The sequence below is a fragment of the Lagenorhynchus albirostris genome, chromosome 3 (genome assembly GCF_949774975.1).
Source record: "Lagenorhynchus albirostris chromosome 3, mLagAlb1.1, whole genome shotgun sequence".
Classification (NCBI taxonomy): domain Eukaryota; kingdom Metazoa; phylum Chordata; class Mammalia; order Artiodactyla; family Delphinidae; genus Lagenorhynchus; species Lagenorhynchus albirostris.
The window spans coordinates 4,683,261-4,697,021 of NC_083097.1; positions in this window are offsets into that span (position 1 = coordinate 4,683,261).

The window sequence follows — 13,761 nt, forward strand, 5'->3', positions numbered from 1 at the left end:
AGGTATCACTGGGTAGTTTCAATGGCACAGGATTGTAGAGAGCTGCTGCTGCTTCTGCCATTACCAGCATCGCCATGACCACCTGACTTCACAGAGTGGCCATCTAGACACTGAAATGTGGATTCCAGTCACTGAATTACTCACTCCTCTTGATCTTCTGGCAACCACAGCATCAGCAAGATGGGTCCTATCTCAGTCCTGACTTGGGCATTTTAAGTGTGTCTCACTGACAGTTTATCACCCAGGACTCCAGCTGGAAGGAAATTTTTAAATGTAGCTTTTAGACATCCAGCACTTTTAATACATGAAGGAGGGGCATATAAAGGGCAAGGATATTGGCTGAGTGGTTATAGAAAACAGCTAGTATTGACATATATACACTACCAAATGTAAAATAGATAGCTAGTGGGAAGCAGCCGCATAGCAGAGAGGTCAGCTCAGTGCTTTGTGACCACCTAGAGGGGTGGGAGGGAGACACAAGAGGAAGGAGATATGGGGATATATGTATGCGTATAGCTGATTCACTATGTTATATAGCAGAAACTAATACACCATTGTAAAGCAGTTTCACTCCAATAAAGATGTTAAAAAATAAATAAATAAAATAAAATGTTTACAAATAATAAAAAAAAAGAAAACAGCACAACGTCTGACTTTGCTTTTGACTTTGAAATTTACATCTAAGACTGCTGTTGAACTTCTGGGAAAGTCTAATATCCTGATAAAAGATGTACCTCAGAAGAAATTCCCCTTCCTCTTTTGGGGGAAGATATTATATCTGGAACTAAGGTTTCTTCTTGCAATCCTAGACGTCGATACTCAGGGTAAAAGCCAGTAAACTGGGGATAATAGTAGGAAGGGAATTACAGCGTTCTTGATGACAGAGATGTGTCAGTGATCTGATCAACCCTGAAAGAACTTACCTCCAAACTTCCAGGTAGATGAGACATTAACTCCCCTCACTGTTGGGTGAATATTTTTTTTAACATGCAGCCAAAGAAGCCTTCCTTCCATGAGGTGTATATTGCACTTGTAGCCTGTAGAAACGACACTATGGAACTCACAAGGAATAGGCAATAACAAATTCTGAAATCACAGCTGATGTCACAAAAAATGGTTGAAGCCTTTCTCCTGAAATTATTCTATACAACCCCGTCATTCAGAATATGCAAGAAATTCCTCATAAACAGCACTGGCTGTCCACTTTCTTGACATTTCTACTTGTGACTTCACAATTTTGAAATAGTTAGGAATCTCTTAACTTAGAGCCCTTGTTCTGAAACTAATATATGCCTATGATAAAAGTTCTGTTCTATTTCAAACATTTAGAGTCAGGTAGTTTATATTACTCTTTCTGATTTAAGAAATTTATGCCATATGTTAATATAATCCGCATGCCAAATTTTCTAGCAGAAAGATTGGTCCTGTTTAAGACATCTGCATCACCAGCTATCCTAATGACCACTGGGCAAACTGTGAAATCCAGCAAAGCTTTTCACCATTTCTTTGGGGTGAAGTACTTTTTTTTTAACTTTTTATTTTATATTGCAATATAGTTGATTAATAATGTTGTGTTGGTTTCAGGTGTACAGAAAAGTGATTCAGATATACATGTACATGTATCTATTCTTTTCCAAATTATTTTCCCATTTAGGTTGTTACATAATATTGAGCAGAGTTCCCTGTGCTATACAGTAGGTCCTTGCTGGTTATCCATTTTAAATATAGTAGTGAGTACATTTCAATCCCAAACTCCCTAACTATCCCTTTCCCCCGCTTCCCCCCCCCTGCCACCCTGTAACCATAAGTTCATTCTCTAAGTCTGTTTCTGTTTTGTAAATAAGTTCATTTGTATCATTTATTTTAGATTCTGCATATAAGTGATATCATACATTTATCTTTCTCTGTCTGACATATCCAGCTTTCTTTATGTCTGCTTGACCATCTAGAAGATTTTTAAAATCTATTTCAATGTTTACTGCATGCTGTGTCATATTTTAAAATAGGGGGAAAATATAAATTTGGAAATACTGATTATTCACAAAGTTTTGAATTTTTGTCTGCTATTTGTTATTTGCTGTGTTATACAGTGGGCCTGCAGGGTGAACAGGACACAGTCTCAGGAAGACACACTCTACCTAGGGAGACCCAGCTTCACAGTATCTCTTCTCAAAGTATCACACAGCAGTTGGGAAGTGCAATGACTTTGAATATTTACTAATACTAAATGATGTAGTCCTACTCTCACTGACGGAACATAGATTCCTAAGTTACTTAGTATACATTCTATAAAAACAACAATCATACTTCTCATCTTCTATGCATGATATGCCTTCATATTGCCTATTTTAAATGATTTTAATGGTTCAAATTTTATAAGAGCACAGTTCTATGCAAAGTATGATATTAAAGCCCAGAGCATCAATAGCCCACTGATTCAGTTAATGGATAATCTGTACATGGTTTTACTAGAAAAATTGCTTATCCTCATCCTTCACTTGTAGAAAAATACATCATATGGAAGATTCACATAGGGGTTGTTAATCCATCTAAAGGGAACCAAAACAAACTAGTAACTGTTCCAGTCAAAGTTACATTATTCTACAGAAGGGACCCCAAGCCACAGGTACTTATCACTGCAAAGGTTGATATTTTGCTCAGACCTCATGTCCAGAGGGCTCTGCTCATGTGGTCCCTCAGGACCTGGGCTGGTATAGCCTCCACCTTCCACAGAAGGGAGAAGAGGGAAGGGCTGGCCACACAGTGCCTTCTGTCTGCAAGTGTTACATGTCAGGGTTTCACATTTCCAGCTAAAGTATGGGGTTGACTGTGTTCTTAGATGCAGTCCTACCATGTGTCAAGAGCTAGAAGCATCACCCTGAGCTACCTTGGCCAAAGACAGCCCTGGTTATTCCTTTCACTCCCTGTAAGTGGCTCTGTGTTTTCTGGGAAAAACTGGAAAGGGGTTAAGTTTGCCTCTGAGCTTATCTCCTTTGCCAGATGTCAAGAGTCCTCTGTCCTCTGCCTTGCCTGCCACCAGGATCCATTAAGACCTGACCTCCTCAGTGGGTACCATGTTGTTTTACTGCACCTTCCTCTTCTCATCCTAGCTGGGTACTGATGACTAAAGAAATGTAATTCCATTCATTTTATGATTATCAACATATTCAGCTATCCTAGGAAGTATTTTCACCATGCAAGTAGAAACTATTTGCCCAAAATAATTCCTTATGTATAAGCAAGGTGTTATTTTTTGAGAGCAGTTCCTATGAAATATTTGTTTACTTTGTGCATCTCACTCTTAGGACAAGGTTCAGATCTTCACTTGAACCAGTCTATTTGCCAGAAAGATGCTTCAGCCTGTATGAAACTTTCACTGTGTGCCAGGTACACAGGAGCCACTTTACATCAAGTGTCTGGCTGGATCTCTCTGATTCCGAGTCTCTGACTCTGTGAAATGGCTTGAATCTCTTTCTACATCTTCATGTGTTTCTCATGTGTGTGTTTCCCATCTCTCTCTGCCTCTTATACGACCAATTATGATGGCAGTCAGTGTCCACCTGGATATTCCAGTAAAATCTCCTTACTTCAAGACCCTTAACCACACTTGCAAAGACCCTTTTTTCCAAACAAGGTAACATTCATGGGTTCTTGGAATTAGAGCCTGGACTTGTTTTAGGGAGCCATTATCAGCCAATCACAATAGACTTCCAGCCATTCTATCAGTCTTGGCCTTCTGGACTTTCTTTGAATAGTTAATGTTGAGCCAATAGTCTGACTCTTTTATTTTCCTTATCTTTACCACCTCCCCCACACCTTCTCAATTCTTTATCTTTTGCTATCTTCTGGGAGTTTTCCTTTTTTTTTTTTCTGTCTCATGATGTCCTACTGGTTTGTCTTAATGTTCAGTTACCCTATTTAATTTCTGGAGTACATTCCCTTTTCTCTGATATTCTTTTTTCATAGTATTCCAATTTATTTATGCGGATGCAAATTCACGGATGCTTATCTCTGTGGGTATTTCTACTCTCCTGCATTTACCCTGCTTATGCCGGGTTCTACTTTTCTGTTTGTTTTAGTTTCTCTATTTCATGTTAGAGGCTCTCCTCAAATGTCTGTCTTTCTTTGGTCACCTGTTTATATTTTTAAATGAGGTAGAAAAAAAAAAGAAAAAAGAACCCTGCAGGAGCTCTCTGCAAATGTGTGTGCAGGATGGGGGTGTGGGGAAGGGGAGGGACAGCTGGTATGCTCATGACCTTCACTCTTCACCGATCATGTAGGAAGCCAGAATTCTCACATGGACCAGACAACATCAACACCTTTCATCTTTGTCCTTTGAGTTTCAGAGACAAACCCTACAATCTCCTACTTGGCTCTTTAAGGTTTCCTGCATACGTTCTTTTTAAAAGCAGGATGTTAGAATGAATACTGGCCTTCAATAGTCAGTATTTCATTAAGTTCCCCAGCATCAGCTGTGCATTTGATCTCTTCTGTGCCTGGGATCCCTAGTTCTAGAGTTTCTCTGAATCAGTCTTTCTACTAATTAAAATCCTTATCTCTTGCTTGGGGCTGGGGGTGGCTTGGCTGCTCTGAATAGGAAGAGGGAATCTTTCTCCATAGCTTCAGTCAGTTTCCCTGTTATCAGCTGGACAGAACACATAGTCCTTGCCCAAAACCCTAAAGTAGCCCCAGATCTATGTCAGCATTTGTTTTTTTCTAATTTTATAAAGTAACATTGTTGTGATGGTTGAATTTATGTCAACCAGGCTAGGCCACAGTACCCATATATTTGGTCAGACATGATTTTAGATATTTCCATGAAGGTATTTTTTAAATGAAATTAACATTTAAATCAGTGGACATTAAACAAAGCAGATTGCCCTCCAGAAATGTGGGTGGGCCTCATCCAATCAGTTGAAGGACTTAAGAGAAAAAGATTGACGTCCCCCAAGAAAAAGGACTTCTTCCTTCATATTGGAACTGCAACATCAACTCTTCTCTGGGCCTCGAGCCTGCTGCCTGCCCTGCAGGTTTTGGGCTTACCAAGTCCCACAATCATGTGAGTCAATCCCCTAAAACAAATCCCTATCTATCTATCTATCTATCTATCCATCCATCCATCCATCCGGTTGGTTCTATTTCTCTAGAAAACTCCTACTAATATGCTGACTGTCTCCCATGGTTTATATAACAATTCCTATGTTATATAGATTTTCTCTTTTCACCTTTAAAGCTGTCACAGTGAGGACCATATTTGGGCATCATTATCTATTAAGAGACATCTTTGTCTCTTAATAAGTGTGAGCCTTTGAAGGCAGGAAATGTGCCCTGTTTGTGCTTAGAAATCTAGTATCAAGCATGGAATTGACACAGGCCACTACATGAACAATTACTGACTTGGTCATTGTTTAGGATAACTTTTGAGATGGGTGGTCCACCTATGAGTGTAAGAGCCTTGAAAAGCCCTTGGTTCACAGGCCAAAGCGTTTCCCAGGACAGCTTTTCACAAAAAACAGGGTTGTTTTTTGAGGGTTTGTTTGTTGCCGCTATAAAAGAGATGAGAGCTAAACACCAACTCATTGTAGTGTCCTGCTCTTTCCTCATAGACTTGGTGCAGTTGAGTTTTTGTGTGTTTTTTTTTCCCTCTCCAGGGATGAGATTATTAAGCCTTTAGCTATAAGTTGATAAGATGAGAGAGACAATTATTTAGTTGAGATGAAAGAAAGGCCAAGGTTTCCCAGATGTTTCACTGCTATAATTTAACCTTGTTTAGTGCCTAGTATTTTTAATGCCTTTTAAAAAATGTACAGACTGAGTTAACCTGGAGGGAGTCTTCTCATTTGGGCAAAGAAAAAATTACATTTGGTCAGGATCCAGTGGTCTTCAATGTACATTTTCACCCCCTAGGCTGAAAATCCCACAGTAAGAGGATTCACAATTCTTCATTATTTTGTAAAGAGAATCAGGAGTTAGCACTGGAATCCTGTTTAAATGGAGTTTTGTAAGCCTTTCTAAATATATTTCTTTTCATTGAAATAAAACAATGCAAGACACAAACTAAATAAAGATATTACTCATGACATTGTATGTAGTCTAATTAATAATAATGGTTACTGTGTATTTATTATCTATTGCTTCATAGAAAAATTTGAAAGTTCTTTTTTCTCCTGGTATAAAGAAATACTTACAGGTTGGTATTTTGTCAATAATACACCCAGTACCAGACATCATTTTCTATTTCTTTCCTTCATCCTGGATTTTAGTGCCTCTCAGAATTGATCTTCCAGCAGTGATGACTCTCACTTTTCCCTGCACATACTATTACTGAAGTTTCAAATTGTGGAAGTTAGAATATGGTCAAAGGCAGTAAAATGCTGCAGAGTTGTGTCCCAAATCTCAGTGTGGATGATCCTTAATAGTTCTTCAGGTTAGGATCTGACCTTGGCATTGCAGGCTCAGAAATATGACTTTGTTGCCACACTGAGAAGGTCCATTTTTTGGAGACCATAAGACTGACATAAAACCAGAGGACCAGATGGCTACTTGTATAATATGAACAATCTAACTGTTATCCAGAATGAAACATTCCTGTTGGCAAAACCAGCACAATTTCTCCTTGTGAGTTAGACCCAGGTAGGAAAGCCAGTCAGGTTGTTCACTAGTGAGAGAGTTTACTGAGCTTGCAATCTGAACAAGAGGCCAGGAGAACTTGGAGGTACCACCACCATGAATGGGCTGGTTTTGCCGACGGGAACATAATGTTGTAAGTCCACTGCCAGAGGATCCCTCTCCCCTGGACACCAGTGTTGGCCCCTTTCACTGGTGCTTCACTGGGCTGTCCTGGTGCCCATAAAAATGGCAGGCCCATGGGTCACTGCTATGCCTACCCTCTGGGCAGAAGTTCTGTTCCCTTTGTTCATTCATCTTTGATTTACATCAGCGATGGTTCTCTCTTGAGAGAATTGTCATATCTGCCCTTTCTCCAGCATCATTTCATCCGATCTGTAGCTTTGCAACATTTTGAACCAGCATTGTTGTTGTAACCTGTATTTGCTGTTCTTCTGGTACCTCTGAGGTCGTCCAAATGATATCTACTTTCTTTAGATAAGAAAATATAGTAAACTATATTTTACACAATTATCAAAGGCCTTGAGCCCTTCCATCTTTTATGGACTGACTGTGGACAAGCACAGGTGTCCATGCATAACTGGGTGTTTGATTCTATTACACAAGGCTTCACTCAACCACCCAGTATGCACTATTTTAATATTAAACTTGACCCATAAAGAATGACTCAGATATATTTCATCCATTTATTGACTGAAATGTCTTAGTGGCAGTCCACAAGTGTGGGTTGGGGAAAGATAGTCAGTTCATGTGGTATAGTCTTCTAGCACCCCTGAGGGTCAGGACTACAGCCATTTAGAATGGCACCAAATTCTGTGGCCTTTACCTGCAATATTTGTTTCTGAAGCAGTTTCCTTACTTGGGTCTGATGTGGACTTAACTCACTCAGAGTTTGAAAATAACTCCAGAGACAAGCAAATAGGACACAAATAGCTTTAAAACACATTAAGAAACCTCATGGAGATCTCTGAACACACCTCTATTAAGCCCTCCACCTTTAAAAAACCCTTTGTGTCTAGGAAAGGAGTTGGAATAGTTTCTATCAATTTCAACAACTCAGGGGAGCCCTGTATCTCTAGAAACAGATTTGGAAGTATTTAGATAAAATTGATGTTGTTACCTCCTTAATCTTCATTAAACATTTGTTGGAATCACAGGTAAAAGATTAGAGACTGTAACATTCATATGAAAATTTTCCATGCAATTTCTTCAATTTTTAGGGGATATTAACATTTAGTATTTATTCTTTTAGGATTTGGTATGTTTTTCTGGAAATGTGTTCCTTTCATCTAATTTTCATGTATGTATTCATTAATTTACTCCCTTGTTTATTAGTTCCTTTCTTCAATTTATTTAAGTTTAACTTGTTGTTATTTATTTTTCTAACTACTTGAGATAGATGTTTTTGAAGAAAAAAATCGCACCAGAGAAGGCAAGCAAACAGAAGTCGATTTTATTCTACTATTGTTGGTGATGGGATGAGAGTACAGAGCAAGTCTGGAAACTCAGCTCTGCTACAAAAAAAGGGAGAGCACTTAGAAGATCTGGGCAGGGAATCAACACACCTAACTCAATACAGGGTGTTCCCACCCCCAACCCCTACAACAGACCCTGGATTCCAACTTTTGTTCCCTTAGACCTACAAGGGTGATCCAAAACTCTGTGTAGTTTCCAAGTCTGTCATGTCTCTGGAATGAGAAGATGCTCCTGGAGGGAAAAAGCTTACAATGCTGGGCTCACCTGTCTGGTTTTCTTTATCTCTCCTGTTTTGGTCCCCAACACTTCAATAATGGGTGGTCCCCACCACCATTTCAGAGCTCCAATGTCTTCAAGCAAAATATATTTTTCAGCATTTCTAGTTATTCTCAACGAGCATATCTATTCTGTTCTTAAAAAGACGTTTTTACTGCATTTGTCATATTTAACCAATAATGGATCTCAATGATTTGCTTCTTAAGAGATGTAATTGAAAACACCTAGCTTAATATTTTGCTTTCATAGGGTGGGAATCATTGTCATGGTAATCTTTTACTCTCCAAATCTCTTCACTTTTCCTTTTGTAACTCAACTTTGACATCTAAACGTTGAGTTTATTTTGTTGGTTTTATAGCTCATGCATCTATTATTCTTGTCTTGCTTACATGCCATCCTCTGTTTTCACTCTGACTTCAGTGTGATACGTGAGCTCTGATGTGGGTGTGCACATTAAGGAAAAGAGCATTGCAAACCTGTATGACTGTTCATATTATATGGGTTTTGAAAACTAATCCTAAATAATTATGCAATTCTGCATAAGGCACATGCATCTTATTTATTTTACAACTGAATTTTCATTGTCTCAGAGACAAACATATAGATGACATAGGAGGCTGGATTTAGGTGGCTCTAACTTAGTTGTTGACAGATGTTTACTTCAATATGGCTTTGCATGAGTTCATAATGAGTAGCAGGGCAATTCCCCGAGCACTGCCTTGTTAATCATCTGTCACAACAACATGGAAAGTTGAAGACAGCACATTAATGTAGGTGGATTGTTGCTAAATTTTCAGACTGATGTCAATGGTATGCCATTAACTGTGAATTCCCTGGAGTCCCCCATCTTCCCAGCAGTGACCTAGTCCTGTACCTGGGCTCAAGGACTGGTAGATTCCCTGTGGTCAGAGCATCTGCCCCAGAGAGAATGTGTTGGTCTTAGGGTGTCTACCTTCCTGACATATTGGGTGGGGCCTGGGCACATCCATGACCCTAATGTTCTCTCTCTCTCTCTCCCTCTTCTGCCACCCCCATGCTTTCTTTTAATGCTCTGTTTCCATATTGATACCAGCCCTTTATTGTCCCATTATTTCTTAGGGTCGTGTGGAGATACTCTTCAATCAACCCTCAGAAGCGAAGCTCCTATGAACTCTAATTGTTTCTTATATTTTTCACTACTGGCTATTTGTCTCTTTGTCTTTGGAAAATTTTAGCTATTTTGGAAGCTTCTGGAAGGCAGCCAGTGTATGTGTTAAATCTTCATTCCCCAGCAGTCATTTCAGTTCCTGGCACAATATAGGCACTTAAGACAGTTTGAACAGGTAAATCAATAACTCACTAAATGAGTGGGATGATTTGCAGTTGCTGGAGGGAAAATCCCCTCTGTGGAGTAAGAGAAAGAAGATACCAACATCATTCTCCCAGGCAGGCCCTAACCAGCCCTGCCCAGCTGGAAACCCAGGACTTACTGGTTCTTGTCCCTTCTTTACCTCTTCTGCTGCCTCCTTATCCACTGCCATCTGTCACTGTTTGACAGATGCTTCTGTTCTTGCCATGTTATGATTATGCTGTATTTTTTTTTCCAACTTGACTATCAGTATATTCTGTTATAAACACAGAATGACACTTACTGCTCATTCAGAAAACCTGGGATTTAATTCTGGCTCTGCCACTTTGGACAAGATTCTTCACTCTTCAAAGCCCCAGTTTGCATATCTGTAAATTGTGTGGATTTGACTAGATGAGATTCACCATCTCTTCCAGATCTCAATCCACACAACTCTACCAGGAACGCTGGGAGACACGCAGCCACATGTGAAGGATGCTTTCCTGGCTTTACACCGTCCCTCTCAGCCAGCCCACAATGCTCACATATGATGCTGGAACGTGCTCCCCTCATGGGTAATAGATGGAGGGACTGGAGTGGTGACACGGAGCATGGATATGACACACTTCACTTACCCGGACCCCACCAGAGGGAAGCGGCTGTCTATGCACTCAAATAAACCCATCAGTCAGGCAACACATGGCATTTTGCAGGAAGCAGTTAACCTGTATGACTTCTATAGGACAGCCACATGCCACTGCAGGAGAGAAAGACTGTTCCCTACCGGAAAACTGCACACTTAGGAGAACAAAGCGTCGTTGCTTAGCCCAGTTCCTTGGAACCTCAGAAATAACTTGAAAAACCGATGAGAGGACAAACAACGTCCTCAGACCCCTGGAGAAGAAAATGTGACAACCCTGTGAAGGTTGTCAGCAGGATGGGCTCTGTGGCCTCCTATATAGACTCCAGGGTGGCTGGTGGGTTCCCTCCATCAGGAGTGCCCAGAGGCCTGCACTTGTTACAGGCAGTGTAAACTTGACAGCTAGCCGGCCTGCATCAGATGCCTAAACGGCAGCCCTTCTTTAGCTTAAATATTCTTTACATTCCCCTCCACTTGCCGACAGTTATATTTTCTCTCAAAGCCTCCCCTGCATCAGAAATGCCTGATCCTTGGCTGTTGGATGAAGAGACTCAGGAAAGGAGAAAGCTATTTGAAAGCTTTGCACGAAGCTGGCCGCGGTTGTACAAATTAGGTTTACACGTCTGGGAAGATGGAGACCTGAAGACATGAAAGATTGTTTTATAAAGTAAAGGAGATGCACCCACTGAGAAAAGAACATAAGACAATGCTCTTAAATCAGAGTAAAGGGAGAAATGCTTAATAGTTACATAAGTCTTCTAACAATGCAGCAGGTTGCAAAAGCTAAGGCCGGTGTCAGTGATGACTTTTTTTTTTAAGTATGGGAGCAACTAGAATGGAATCATAGTTTCAATTTGCTTTCTGTGGAGTGGGAATAAACTTTGAACATATCTTCAAGGCATAAATGTGGTGATTACAGCTGTGATGAACTATCTGCCCACTCACATCTCAGAGTGAATGCAACTGAATAATTTTAAATGCCTATGATGATTTAAATGTGGATTATACAGAAGGAAAGTAAATCCATCTTGTTTAGGAGATTAGGTTAAGGCTACACGTTGGCCATTACAAGGGGGAAGAGCCCTGGTCCAGATGAGGCGCCCCTGGCGTTTCAAGTGCTCCCTTGGGAAGACACCTCCATGGTTCTCATAGAGGACAGTGATAATTGTGAGAGGAAAAGATAACCTTGACCCCAGATCTGATCCAGGGAGCCACCAGTAAAGTCACTGAGAGTGGTTACAGCCCTGGTGCTTCTGGTGGTGGGATCCTGGGTCAGGGGCCACGCCAGCACCGTGAACTCAGCACAGGTAAGTGATGGCTGGGAATGGTGCTGAACAGATGGGGGAAGGTAATGAGATGTCAGCCAAACACTCTGACCATGTCCTATCAAGGACACTTGGTCTATTTACTGTTCCCTTGGGCTGGCATCTTATTCCTGGTACCCACATGCCTCTCACTCACCTCCCTCATGGCTTTACCCAAATGTCCCCTTCTCAGGATGCTTCGATGACCAACTGACTTAAATTTGCGCCACTCTGCCCAGCACTACCCGCTCTCTCTCCGGGGCTGTTTTTCTCCATAATACCAATCAGCTAAACTACTGTACAGTTTCCTTGTTTACTTTATGTATTGTCTGTTTCTTCAACATGAGGGCCTTGTCTGTTTAATTTTCAGGAGTATTTCAGTGCCTAGAAAAATGAAACTAGAACAGAGAGTTAGTATTTATTGACTGAATAAGTGAAAAGACAGCAATTACAAGTATTTTAAATATCCAAATTGAGGCAACAGAGCAACCAGCTAAGAAGGAGTTAAATTTGAGCTAAACACAGAAAACTTAGGTCATTAATAATAAAAGCATTAAAATTGTTCAAGATTAATATGCTGAATCGGCCAAAGTGTGTGTGTGTGTGTGTGTGTGTGTGTGTGTGTGTATTTCATTTAGAAAGTGTAGATAATGTTAAACAGCAAAATGCTAAAAGAAAAAGAAAAAAATTTTACAATTGGAGTCCACTTGATTGACAAGGTATAGATTGTCTTGAATATCGATCATGTTTTGTATATAGAGGTAACTGTTAATTTTAAAAAGTTGAGATCAGTTATTTTGCAAAATAAGCGTGTCTTCAGTAGTTTTAATGGAGAGCTCTCTGTATATCCCAAATAGTATGGGATTTGCCATTTAGAAAAAAACAATCATAGCTGTAAAAGTCATGCATGTAAATTCCTTTATAAACAATTATCTGATAAAGTTTTATACCTTTCCCCAAATATGACTAAGGACAGTATCGGTTAAAATGTTTATTACCGTGAACCCAACAGAGTTATGCATCCATTTGGCTTACTGTCCTCAAGCCGGTCATTCATTTATTCAGTCACTCATTCAATAAATATTAATTAATCAGCAGATATTTAGTGAGGGCCTGTTATGTGCAAGGCCCTGAGCTACATATTATGGAGGATGAAATGGCAGGCTTCTTGCCCTTGAGAAATGTGTTTCCCAGAAAGGGAGAAAAGGTATATTAACATCCTCCCTGCCAGCCCTCTGACTCCAAAAGCATACTATACTCAAGCAAAATGGAAAGAGCCGGGCCCCCAAGGAACAAGGATCGAGGGTATACACAGGGAGGGCTGAGCAGCCTGGCGAGGCTGGCACTGAAGTGTCACATGCAAGTGTTGAAGGCAGGCTTGGCCACACTGCAGCAGACACTGAGAGCCAGTTGGGAGCTTGGACTTGCTCCGTGCAACAGGACAGCATCTTCACACTGATTTAAAGTGTCAAGAGGAGAACTGGCGTAGCTAGCCTGGATGAATCTGACAGTTTGGGTTGCATTAAGAAGCAATACCCAATTGTATAGTTTTTCCCCAAAATGATGCCAAAAGAGTCTGCAAGATGTTGGAGTTTTGGAGCAGAAATTGGCTTGGATGTATGCTTTCAGTATGTTTGATTTATAAAGACAGGTAGCTACCTCAGCAGTGGCCAGAAGTAGAAAATAATTATTACAACACACATAACACTTGGCCCGAGCCTATACATGAGATTGTTCAGGATGCCAGGGTTCCATCTGGAAAATAATCTTTCCCAGCCAGTGTGTGCCACTCAGCTGGTTTGGAAGGGCTCTGGGCAATCAGTGAAACAACCTGGGCATTTGATGAGCTCCAGGGCATCTCCCCCATTGGACCCCTAACAAATGGCTCGGTGTTGGTGTCGAGTGCTGTTTGGAGTTCAAGCAGAAACGTAATGTCTGGCACCTACTCGAGACTGAAAATCACAATGGACCCCTTTCAAGTCCAGTTTTCCGTTCTTCACGCTCTGCTATAACTCCATCTGCTCTTCGGTGAAGGACATAAAGGTGGGTCTTTCAACAGCTGAAAGACACGGGGAGACCCGCTGGTGGGACCTCTGTTTGTCCCATGTCCT